Below are 12,163 nucleotides of genomic sequence, written 5' to 3'. Positions count from 1 at the left end.
TAAAAGATGTCTAAGAATTTTCAATTTTTTACTATTTACAGGAATTTCAAAGAATTAAAAGATTTTTAGAAGGCTTATTTTTAAAAATTTCAAAGTAATTTAGAAATCCTAAAAAAAAGTCCGAGACATTTCAAAAGATTTTGAAGGTTTCAAAATACTTGAGAGTATTTAAAAAGACTCCAAGGAATTTTTATTGATTACAGTAATTTAATATGATATTTTGAAGGATTTGAAATATTTCAGGGAATTTTCAAAATTTCAAGGAATTTTCAAAAGCTTAAAAAAATGTCAAGAAATGTCAAAAGATTTTTAATATTTGTGAATGTTTTAAAAGATCTCAAGTAATTTTCAATTTATTTTTATAATTTCAAGGAATTTCAAAGAATTTTATCAATTTTAGCAGAGTTATTAAAAAAAATTCCTAAGGACTTCAGAAATCTTTAAAAGGTTTGAAGGTGTTTGGCAAGATTTTGAAGGTTTCAAAATACTTGAGAGTATTTAAAAATTTTCTTAAGAATTTTTAATTGCTCATAGTAATTTAATATAAGATTTTAAAGTATTTAAAATATTTCAGGGTATTCTTTAAATTTCAATGAATTTTCAAGAGCTCTAAAAAAATTAAAGAGATTTCAACAGATTCTTATCGATTTTGAATATTTGAGGATGTTTAAAAAAATTTCACTGAATTTTTAATTCATTTTTAAAAATTAAAGGTACTTCAAAGAATGTTAATAATTATATCAAAGTTGTTAAAAAAATCCAAATTACCTTAAAAATCTTTAAAAGATGTCAAGATTTTTCAAAAGATTTTGAAGGTTTCGAAATATTTAAGAGTATTTTAAAAGGTGTTAAAGAATTTTCAATTTATTACAGTAATTCAATATAAGATTTTAAAGGATTTGATACATCTTAGGACATTTTACTAGATTCTAAGGAATTTTCAATTGATTTCAATTGTTTAGTATGTGATTTTAAAGGATTTAAAATATTTTAAGGTATTTTAAAAATTTGCAAGGAATTTTCAAGAGCTTTGAGAAAATTCAAGAGATTTTAAAGGATTTTAAATATTTTAGGATGTTTTAAAACATTTCAAGGATTTTTCAATTGATTTCAATAATTTAAAGCACTTTCAAACAATTCGGACTATTTTTTTCAATGTTTCTGGTTAAAAGTGGAACTGCTTTGTTAAAAATTTAGTTTTTTTTTTTGGTTGATAATTTATCAAATTAGTTGAAAAATTTCTTTTCTGAATGTTGATCTATTTTGCAGAATTTTGTTTGTTTTGGTTTAAAAATTAATTTCTTTTAACTACAAGAAAATTCATCTTCTTATTCAAATTTTTTTTTCAGAAAACTAATTGTTTTAGTTAAAAGTTTAACTATTTTTATTAAAAGTTAGTCAACTATTACTTAAAATTAATGTTATATTTTATAATTATAATATTAACATTAATAATATATATAGTAGTAATAATATTCACACTATATACACCTGAAAAACATAACCTCAAAATCGATTCATGCATGAAATAAAAAATCACGCGAAACATTAAATTCGCCAATTTGTCCAATTTCTTTCAAATGGGGATCGGGATATAAATAGAAGACCACCGAAGTCTTCCGAAGCTTTCAGATCGAAAATCATCCTACAGCAGGGAACCGAAGCCGAATCGTGCATTCTCGGCTTACACACGAAGTCACAGTGGTAATCATGCACCTTCTGTTTTGCGGCTCCCAAACGGTAGGTATGGTGGGGGTAAATTTCAGGCTTGATCTGGCAGCTCTGATAATCGAAGGCTAGATAATCGAGGTTCTACTGTATGCTGAAACCTATTATCTAAAAAAATTAAATTTTTTAAAAATATGTACACTTTTTAATATTAAAAAAATTGTGTATACATAAAATTTGAGAAAAGATTTTTCAACATTAACATGTGCCTTTATAGTCCAAGCATCTGTGAGTTTTTTGTCTTTTTAACTAGATAGAATGCATTTTTTTGCTAAAAAGCTTTAGTCAGCGGTATTGATGTAAATTAAAAAAAGTTTAGAAAATCATCTGCAATCTACCAATTGCTTTATGGAGCGAAGTTTTCAGCGGAAAAATCAAAATCAAAAAATTTAAAATCAAAATTTAAAATCAGGCAGATTTACACTTCAAGTTGCAAAATCTCTCCGGGACAGAATATGTTTTTTTTTTTAGAGAAAATTCCGAAATACATATTTTTGCGATTTGTAGAATACAAATTTTTCAGAAGTTACGCGTATTTGAATTTTTTTCTTCATTTTTCAAAAAACTCAATTTTTGCTAAGATATATAACTTTTGAGGGAATTGAGATATTTAAGATTTCTGTCCACGCTTGGATTTTTGTCAATTTTTCGTTGAATTTATACAATATAGTATATATAAGTATATATAGTGTATATGAGGCAAAATATATTGAGATTTTGATAATCACTAAAAACCTTCTGTGGCCAAGAGAATTTCTTGTCATAAAATCAAGTTAAAAAATTCTACAACAACGTTTTTCACTTATTTATGATATCTTCTACCGTTTCCGAGAAAAATAACAAAAATTAATATTTATGAAAAAAGTACCTTCACCACAACAATGGCTTAGCTTGCATAAAACTTATCGAATATTCTTCTTATTAAAAAATTTGTATTCAATCAACTAAAAATTGACAAAAAATACAAGTGTAAAAAGAAATCTTTAATATCTTATTCAGGTAAAAAGTTGTATAAAGAAAAAATTGGGGAATTTTTAAAAAACGAAAGAAATTCACATATGTATTTTTCTGAGAATTTGTTCGTGCTTGTGGCAAATTAATCTTCTGATTTGAAAATTCAAATATTTGGTTAAAATAGTCTGTTTTTGTGGAAAATTTAACAACTTTATGATACAAATTCGTTTATTTTATTCAAATTTTTTTTGAGATAGTTTATCTTCTTGTTTGAAAATTCAAATAATTTTTTAGAATTGTATGTAACATGTAGAGAATCTATTTCTCGTTTGTAGTAAAAACATTAATCTTCTTTGTAGAAAGTCCTTCTTTGTGGCTTTGCAATTTTTACAAATTGGTATAATATTGCGCCTTTTAGTATAGAATTAAACTTTTTTGTGAAAAATTTTATAATAAATTAAAAATTAGTTTTTTCAAAACAAAATTTAAATATTTAATTTTGTTTTCAAAACTGATCTTTATTATTTAAAAAATTGAACTATTTCGTTGAAAATATATTGTACATATATATTTTTGTTCAAAAGTCGTCCTTTTCTGATACAAAATTAATCTGTTTAGTTAAAAATTAACATTTATATTTTTAAGGAGAAAATTCACCTTTTTGTCGTGAAAATTAGACAATTTGGTAGAAAATTTCACTATTTGCAAGAAAATGTATGTGTATTATTTCGTATTTTTTGGCAAAAAAAATTTCTTTGAAAATTAAACCGTTTCTTGAAAACGATGCCTCCTGTCGAAGATCCGTTTTTTAAAATTATTTTTCCTTTTCATTAACTCACTTGTTTGCTTAAAATTTAATCTTTTTATTGGAAAATGCAACTGTTTTTGTCATAATTCAGTTGTTCCGTAGAAAGCTTCCCTGTTTGGTTTGAAAATTAACTTCGTGTTAAAAATTAATTTTGCACATAATTTCAAAAAAAAATGTACGTAAATGAGCTGGAAGATCGAATAAAATCACATACACTTATTTCATCGGGAGCGGCAAGGCCCCTAGAAGCTTTTAAAAACATTTTCGATTTTTAATTTTGAATTTGGAAAAGCTGGCTTTTTTGATCAAATCAATTTTAAATCGTAATTCACTTCAACTCGTGCTCATTCAGTCAGTTTAGTCGGACGTTTCAATGCAATTTTCGGGGAATATAGTTCAAAATGTCCTCCGACTAAAAGATTAGAAGAAATTAAAAAATTTATTAAAAAAAAAATATTTCTTAATTTTTTTTGCTATATGGTCTTTCTCGGACTTCGCTAAGTTCCAGCGTTCCATACATCGAGCGAATTTTAAACAACATAAAACTTCTAACGTGAAAGTTGTTAATAACAGTCAAATGAAGTTTTCTGGAAAATTATAGCCAAATCAAATTAATATTCAAGAATTTATGAACGTCTTAAGTCGATAGCGGCAAGGCGACTCGCGCACGAGCTGTAGCGAGAGTCTCAGATCCGATTTTTAATACAGTTCCCCGGCGCCAAAAATTAAAACTAATCAACTAATCAGGCAATGTCAAAGTATTATGCACTATGATTTATTTCGGCATAATATGTTGATATTACCTAATTACTTAATTAGATTTTATTTTTGGCGGCGAGGAACTGTATTATGAATCGGATCTGAATCTCGCGCTACAGCCTGTGCGCGAGTCGCCTTGCCGCTATCGAATTGAGACGTTAATAATTTCTTGAATATTAATTCGATTAGGCTAAATTTTTCCAGAAAACTTATTTATATTGTTCTTAACAACTTTCTCGCTAGAAGTTTTTTGTTGCTCAAAATTCCCTCGATAAACGAAACGCTGCAATTTAGAGAAGTCCGATAAGCGCTAAGCATCAAAAAAAATTTACACCAGTTAAAAAAAATTAATTTATAATAATTCCTGCTCTATCAGTTGACCGGAATTTCAAACTAAATCACAGAAAAAGTAATTTGATAAGCTGAAAACGTTTTACGCAGAATTTTCTAATATTTTTTCTACATTATTTCTTAGTTTTAAAAAATATCTTATTTACCAGGACGGCCCTTAATATCCGTGCGTGTGAAAGTTCCAATGAATCCTTTTCCAATGCGGTAAAGTTTGACATTAGGAGTAATAATGCTTCTTTCTGAGTGTAAAAGGAAAGTATAGTTATTAATTCATTTAAATATTGCAAAAAATCTTTAGCTTAGAACTACGAGGGATTTGGAGGGCACGTACGCGCATTTGTAGGAAAAAGAGAATTTGAAAGAAGAATATATAAAGCAGTAACTTAATATCTGGGCTATAATAAGTGAAGGAAGATTTTTTAATATAAAATAAATTATATCACTAGCCCATGGTTTGTTCATTAATTAAACAAATACTTTTGAAGCAAGAGACTAATTTGTTTAACAAAAGTTCAGGAAAGGCCGGCAATTTTATTACAAGGGAAAAAACCGGGAAATAACCGAGAATTTAATTAAAAAACAGAACATTTAATTCTTATCGCAGTAATTTATTTTCTATTAATTTATAATTTATAATATAAATTATTTAGAAAACTAATTTTTATTATTAAAAATGAATCTTTCTGGTATAAAATTTTCAACCATTCCAGCTAAAGATTTATCATTTTAGGTAAATATTCATCAGTTTAGATGCAAATTTATATTTTGTTATTTAAAATTCAGAAATTTGGATTAAAAGTTGTCTTTTTTATTTAAAATGTAATTATTTCGTTAAAAATCGATTTATCGTTTTAATGAAAATTCTTTTTTTAGGTTGAAAATCAAATTGGTTGGTTGAAAGTCAAACTCTTGTTTTTCTATTATTTTTTTTTTAGTTAAAAGATCATAATGTCAATTTAAAATTAATTAGCGAGGTAGAAAGATGCGATATTTTATTAAAGCTCTCTTTTCTTCTTTTTATAAAAAGGAACGCTTTGCCGAAAATTTACCTATTTTGGTTAATTTTTTTTCAATCTAAAAATGTATCTATTATTCCATAATTTTAGATAAAAATTTATCTCTTTGGTTAAATATTAATTTTTTAACTAAAACCTTACTTATTCAATACTTTGTTGAAAACGAATCTTTTTTATTTGAAAATTCATCTTTCTGATTTAAAATTGATCCAAGTTAGAATTCATTACAATTTTAAAGTTCCCTTTTCCAAATTTTAGAAAAAGAAAATACTTAAAATAGTTTTTTCAATCGTTTTTTTGTTTAAAATTAATTTTAATTGTTTAAAGATTTATCATTTTCATTGAAAATTCATATTTTTTTGAAAATGTAACTACTTTGTTAATAATAATTTTTTCAACTACAATCTTATCTCTCCAGCCGAAGATTCAACAATTTTTCTGAAAATCCGATTTTTTAGATCAGAATTAGATTTTTAACCAAATAATCAATTATCGTATGCTGGTTTAAAAATATTTTTTTTTGGATGAATATTCAACTGTTTGTTTTAAAATTGATACTTTTTTATTTAAAAATGAAACCATTTTTTTAATTCATGCAATGCGTGAAAAATTCTTCTTTTTTGTAGAAAAAATAATTTTATTGGTTAAAAATTCATTAGTTTGATTGAAAGTAATTTTTTTCAACTGCAAATTTAACTCTTACATTTTAGGTAGAAAATTTACCTTTTTGAGTAATTAATTTAACATTTCGGATAAAAGTGTTTTTTTTAAATTCAAAGTCCATTTGCTTCATCAAAAATTCACGAATTTAGTTTGAAAATCAACTTTTTTGCTAGAAAATTATTTTTTCCGTTGAAAGTTAATCTGCTTGTTTGAAAATTCTTTTTTTCGTTTGAAAATTTAAGTATTTCAGTTAAATATTCATCATTTTAGCCGAAAATTTATAGTTTTGGTTATAAATAAATTCACTTGGTTGAAAAATGAGCTCTTTTCTTCAAAATTATGTTTTTTTTTTGAATTTATTGAATTTCATTAAAATCTTTTCTTTGGATGAAAGGGAATTTTTTACCGAATATTATATTATTTATTGAAAATTTTTTTCTTTATTGGTGGAGCATTGATTTTCTTAACTTAAAATTAAATTATTTAATATTTAGTTGACAATTGACCTTTTGACTAGATAGGTAACTATTCCATTTTCTGCGGAAAATTGATTTTTTTTTTATATTAATATTCAAATATTTGGTTGAAGATTTTGCCTCCTTTGATTGAAAATTCACCGGATTGGTAGAAAAGTTACTTAAAGTTGGTGAAAATTCAGCTATCGGGTTAAAAATATACGCATTTTGCTAAACACTCGTTTTTTTGTGGAAAATTAAATTTTTTTGTTAAAAGTAAAACTATTTGCTTGAAAATTTATCTGTTTTAGTTAGGGGTTTAACTAGTATTTGTAATTTCTCTTTTTAAGATAAATTATCTTGTGTTTTATTTAAAGCTAAATTTCTTTTCTGTTAAAATTTCAACTATTGTATTTTTGATTGAAAATTTATATTTTTTACTAGATTTACAGTTGAAATCATTCGCTAAAAGTTGGATTGGAAATTTAACTACTAAATTTTTTGTTGAGCATTGATTTTTTTAGTATATAAATTCAATTAATTATTACAAAATTAATTTAGTTTGTCGAAAAATCAACTTTTTTTGTTAAAACCTTACGCATGTTATTGAAAATTCATGTTCTGGTTAAAAAACTAATTTTCTTGGCTTAAAATATAACTACAGTGAAAATCTAATATAGCGCCAATTTTGGGGCTGATGGACTATAGAAGGGAGGGCTATTAAAGGGATTCACTGTATTTGATTAAAAATGATTTTTTTTATTCTATATTTTCGGGTTGAAAACTCAATTCTTTTTGAATAAAAGTAATTGTCCGTTTTTGTAAAAAATTAATTTTTTCAATCAAAAATTAAACTGTTCCATTTTTGGTTAAAAATTGAACCTTTAATTTTAAAAATTAAACTATTGTTTAAAAATTTATATAATTTGTCGAAGACACTTCTTTTCTGGTGAAAAATTAATCCTTTTGGCTTAAAATGTAATTATTGGATTGAAAACATAAATATTTAGTTGAATATTCCATTTATATTACATTAAAAATTAATTTTTTTTTACAAAAAATTTATTGGTTGAAATTGATCTTTTTAGATTGAAAATACAACTATACTGTCGATTTATATAATTTGTTGAAAATTCGTCTTTTCTGGTAAAAAATTAATGTTCTTGATTTAAAACTCAACTATTTTTAGAAATGTATGTATTTTTTTCAAAATTTGTTTTCTTGGGCAAAAAAGTCTTCTTGGTTAAAAATGCAAATATTTGGTTGAAAAGTTATGTATTTTTTTTTGAAAATTTGTCTTATTCAGTTGAAAATTTATATTTTTGATAAAAATGTAATTTTTTAAATTAAAATTAAAGTTTTTTGTAGAAAGCTCGTCGTTTTAGCTTGAAAAGTGCATATTTGGTTCCAAATTTCTATATCTTGTTGAGAATTCGTCTTCTATTGTAGAAAAATAATCCTCTTTTTTGAAAATTCATCCTTTTTGACATTAAAATTCTACATTTTTGATTGCAAACCAACTTTTGAAATTCAAAAGCCTGATGTACTTCATTTAACTGTTATGAAAACTTTTAATTTAATGTCTTAAATCTCAGGAGTATCATATTTGGTCATCAAATAAAATTTAATAATTTTTTAAACTACCCGAATTAAAAAAATACACTATTTGGCTGTTTTTGAGGTACAAACTCTATTTTTTCAATGCAATTCTTTGTAAATAATTAACGTCTAAATTTCTAGGAACGTTTTGATAATAGCAAACAATTTATTATTGTAAAAAACAATTGTTTTAACAAATTCTTATAATTTGATGCATTTATAAATAAAATACCGGTTTTTTCACCGTATTAAGAGCGAGTTATTTAGCAATGATTTTTTGCTATTAATCAATAACTTTTGATAATTGTTTAAACAAAATTAATTAAAAAAGCATTATTTGGCCATTTGCAGCTTTTAAACTTGTTTCTTTTTGTTTGTAATCAACTGTTCGCAACACATTTTTTAACTTTTTTAAATAATTTGATAACGATCCACTATTTTTATTTTTATTAACAATTTAATCAACTTACCCATACACGATCTATAATATAAGATTTTTACAGGTATTTCATAGCCGGGTATATTCTTACGAATTTAATTTCATCAGGTAAAAGAAAGTCAGGTAGTAATTAAGTTTTTTAAAATGAATCATCAATTTTTATCAATTTATGGCTAGGAATTATTGCTTAATAATTGTTGCTTTACTAAATTGTTAATAAAAATAAAAATAATGGAAAAAAGATAATATGTTGAAAAATAGCTAAATAATACATTTGTTAAATAAGTTTGGTTAAAAAATTATCGAATATTATCGATTCATAGCAAAAAATCATTATCTAATAACTGGTTTTTTTCCGGAAATAAAACAGATATTTGTAAAATTAATATATACTTCTAATTATTTATTTCTTTGATATTCTTTTTCGCGTGAGATAAGTTTTTTGTTTAAATTATTGTTTCAAACATTCTGCAGAGATCAAAAATTTTTTCCTTAAAAATACTTAATACTATTTAAAAAAATTTTTTTCTTGCAGTTCACTTATTTGTTTATAACTGAAAAGTCAAAGCAAAACTAAAGATTTCAGAAAAAAGATATTCTCTAGCATTACTCTGACAAAAGATGGTTATGCACAATAATTCAATGTTTAAATCAATTGTAAAGGTAGAAAACTGTCTAACATTATCAAAGGAAAATATAGTTAAAAATAATAATAGTTTGTATGAAGAATTATTTATGCAAAAATTAATTAATTAATAAATCACTTTAAGTAAAAAGTAGACAAATAGTTGAAAATTCATCTTTTTCGTAGGTATGAAATTCAGCAATTTCATTTCAAAATTCATCAGTTTGGTTGAAATTACGTTTTTTAACTGAAAGTTTAATCATTCAAGTTTATATAAAAATTGACGTCTTTGAGTTTATAATTTAACAATTTGAATGTCAATTCGTATTTTTATATTAAGAATTCGTTTATTTAATTAAAAGTAAACATTCTAAGTTAGAAAATTGACTCTTTCAGGTTAGAAATAAATTTAGCTTCTTAAAAAAAATTAACCTGTTGGTTTAAAATTGTTTTCTTTATTAAAGATTTATAATTTTAATTAAAAAATTCATTTCTTTGGTTAAAAAAATGAGTTATTTGATTTAAAACTTGTCTTTTCTTTGCATGAAAAGGAATTTCTTTCCGAAAATTTAACTAGTTTATTGAAAATTTGTTTCTTTTTTAGTTGAACATTGATTTTCTTGAATTAAAAACTAATTATTTAAGTTTTAGGTTATAAAAATAATAATAAACTGTGGAAACATTTGATTTTGTTAACTCTAATTATTTACTCTACTCTAGTTGAAAATTAGACAAAAAGTGAAAAGTATTGAAAAAACTGCAATTTTCTAGAAATATTCTAATAAATTATTATTCAAAGTAATAAGAAACTATTTAAACAATTATTTTTGTATGAATTAATTAGGTATTGCCTTACTCTGACAGAGAATTTGACAAAAAGTTGACAATATTGGAAAAACAGCAATTTTATAGAAATAATATGAGAGAATGTTATCAACAATAATGATAAGTTTGTTAAACAATTTTTTCTTTAACGTTAATTATTACCTTACTTCTAATTGAAAGTTTGAAAAAAAGTAAAAATTTTTCTTAAAAACCACGACTTTCTAACACTATTCTGAAAGAAGACAACTTCCGCCACCTCTGAATACCATTTTTTTTTTTTAAATGGAATAATTCTCTAATTTGCTCTTAATGCATCTGGACCCTCAATTTTTTTTTAAACGAGACGTTTTGATACAGAATTCCCTGCGGTTTGGTATACGTTGTGTTGTGCTTTAGTTTTTGAATCATTGGTCTTACGTTCTAATCCCATTTGATCCAATCTATAATATCTTCCATTATGGAACATTCCACGAAGTTTTCCGTCAACGAAGTCGAAAAGTTCCTCTATGTTAAATTGAGCAGGATTGGTTGACGGTGGTCGAACAGATGGTCTCGGCGGTGGCGGCCGCTGCGGTGGCGGCATCGGTAAAGGCACTGCTGATGGCCCCGGCAAATGCATTGAAGTTGATACTGAAAGTAAAAATAAAAAAAAATTAAAGGTTAACACATTAAAAACTGTAATTTCGTGATTGTGAATTCTCTTTTGTTAAAGCTCCTTCGGCTTTAACAGCTTTTCTACACTATGTTTAACACTATTGTATGAAATGTATATTTTATTCATTTCTGCACCTCAGGCTGGTACTGCTTATTCAGATATTGCAAAGTAGTGTACAAATTTTATGTTTGATTACACTGTCAAAGATGTTTGGAATTCTACAACACTTTTAGAACAGTTCTAGGATACAAGCGTAAGGTGAAATTGCAAAAGCGTTATTTGAAGGACCAAATTGCAATACTTTTACGAAATGTATGGAATTCGCGTAATTGGTGGATTTCAGGAAATGGAAGCAATTACAGGATTACCCGAATTAACAGAATTGAAGGAATTTATTGAATTAATTGAATTTAAAAAAAACACGAAATTCGGGAAATTCATGGAATTCATGGAACTGAATGAATTCACGGAATTTATGGAATTCATAGAGTTAAAGGAATTGATGAAATTCAAGGAATTTATTGAAATCACTGGAATTACTGAATTTTTGGAATACACGGAATTCAGATCATTTATGGAATTCACGAAATTATCTGAATTCATGGAAGTTGAAACTCTGTGAAAAAGCCATCCTCATAAGCTGCAGTTTAGAAAAGTTAAAGAACCAAATTTTAAGCTCTCTTTTTATAACTATTAATTATTATGCGACGTTGTGTAAACATTTAAAATTTTTAATGAGAGAACTTAAGACATAGAATCGTAAACTTTGACAATTTTTCAATCAATTTTTTTTCTATCATGGTGTAAGATTTGTTTATTAGGTGTAAAAGTGAGACTTGGAGAAATGAAGTGCCGATTCTGGGCCAAGCATCGGTGGAGGATCGACAAATATAAATAGCCAATATAGACTGCCAGCACTGGCTCAACATTTAGCCAATTTAAATAAAACATGGTTTGCCGTGGTAAAAGTGACACATGGCCCAGTAATGTGCCGCCACTGGGCCAGACTTTGGCTGATCCCCGTGAAACATGGTTCTTGTTACTGAAAGTGAGACTTAGCGCAATAAAGTGCCGATACTGGGCCAAGCATCGGTGGAGGATCGGCAAATATAAATAGTTCTTATAGGGTGCCAGCACTGGCTCAACACTGGGCCGATTAAAATGCCGATATTGGCCCAATAACTTTAGCCTACCTTTGTCTGCCAAAATTGGACCAACACTGGGCCGTGTATTCAGCTCCGGCAATTCGCACTTCGGAGATTCATAAAATTCAAGGAATTTATTAA

This window comes from Belonocnema kinseyi, chromosome 3 (genome assembly GCF_010883055.1).
Source record: "Belonocnema kinseyi isolate 2016_QV_RU_SX_M_011 chromosome 3, B_treatae_v1, whole genome shotgun sequence".
Lineage (NCBI taxonomy): Eukaryota > Metazoa > Arthropoda > Insecta > Hymenoptera > Cynipidae > Belonocnema > Belonocnema kinseyi.
This window is presented reverse-complemented; position numbering follows the sequence as displayed.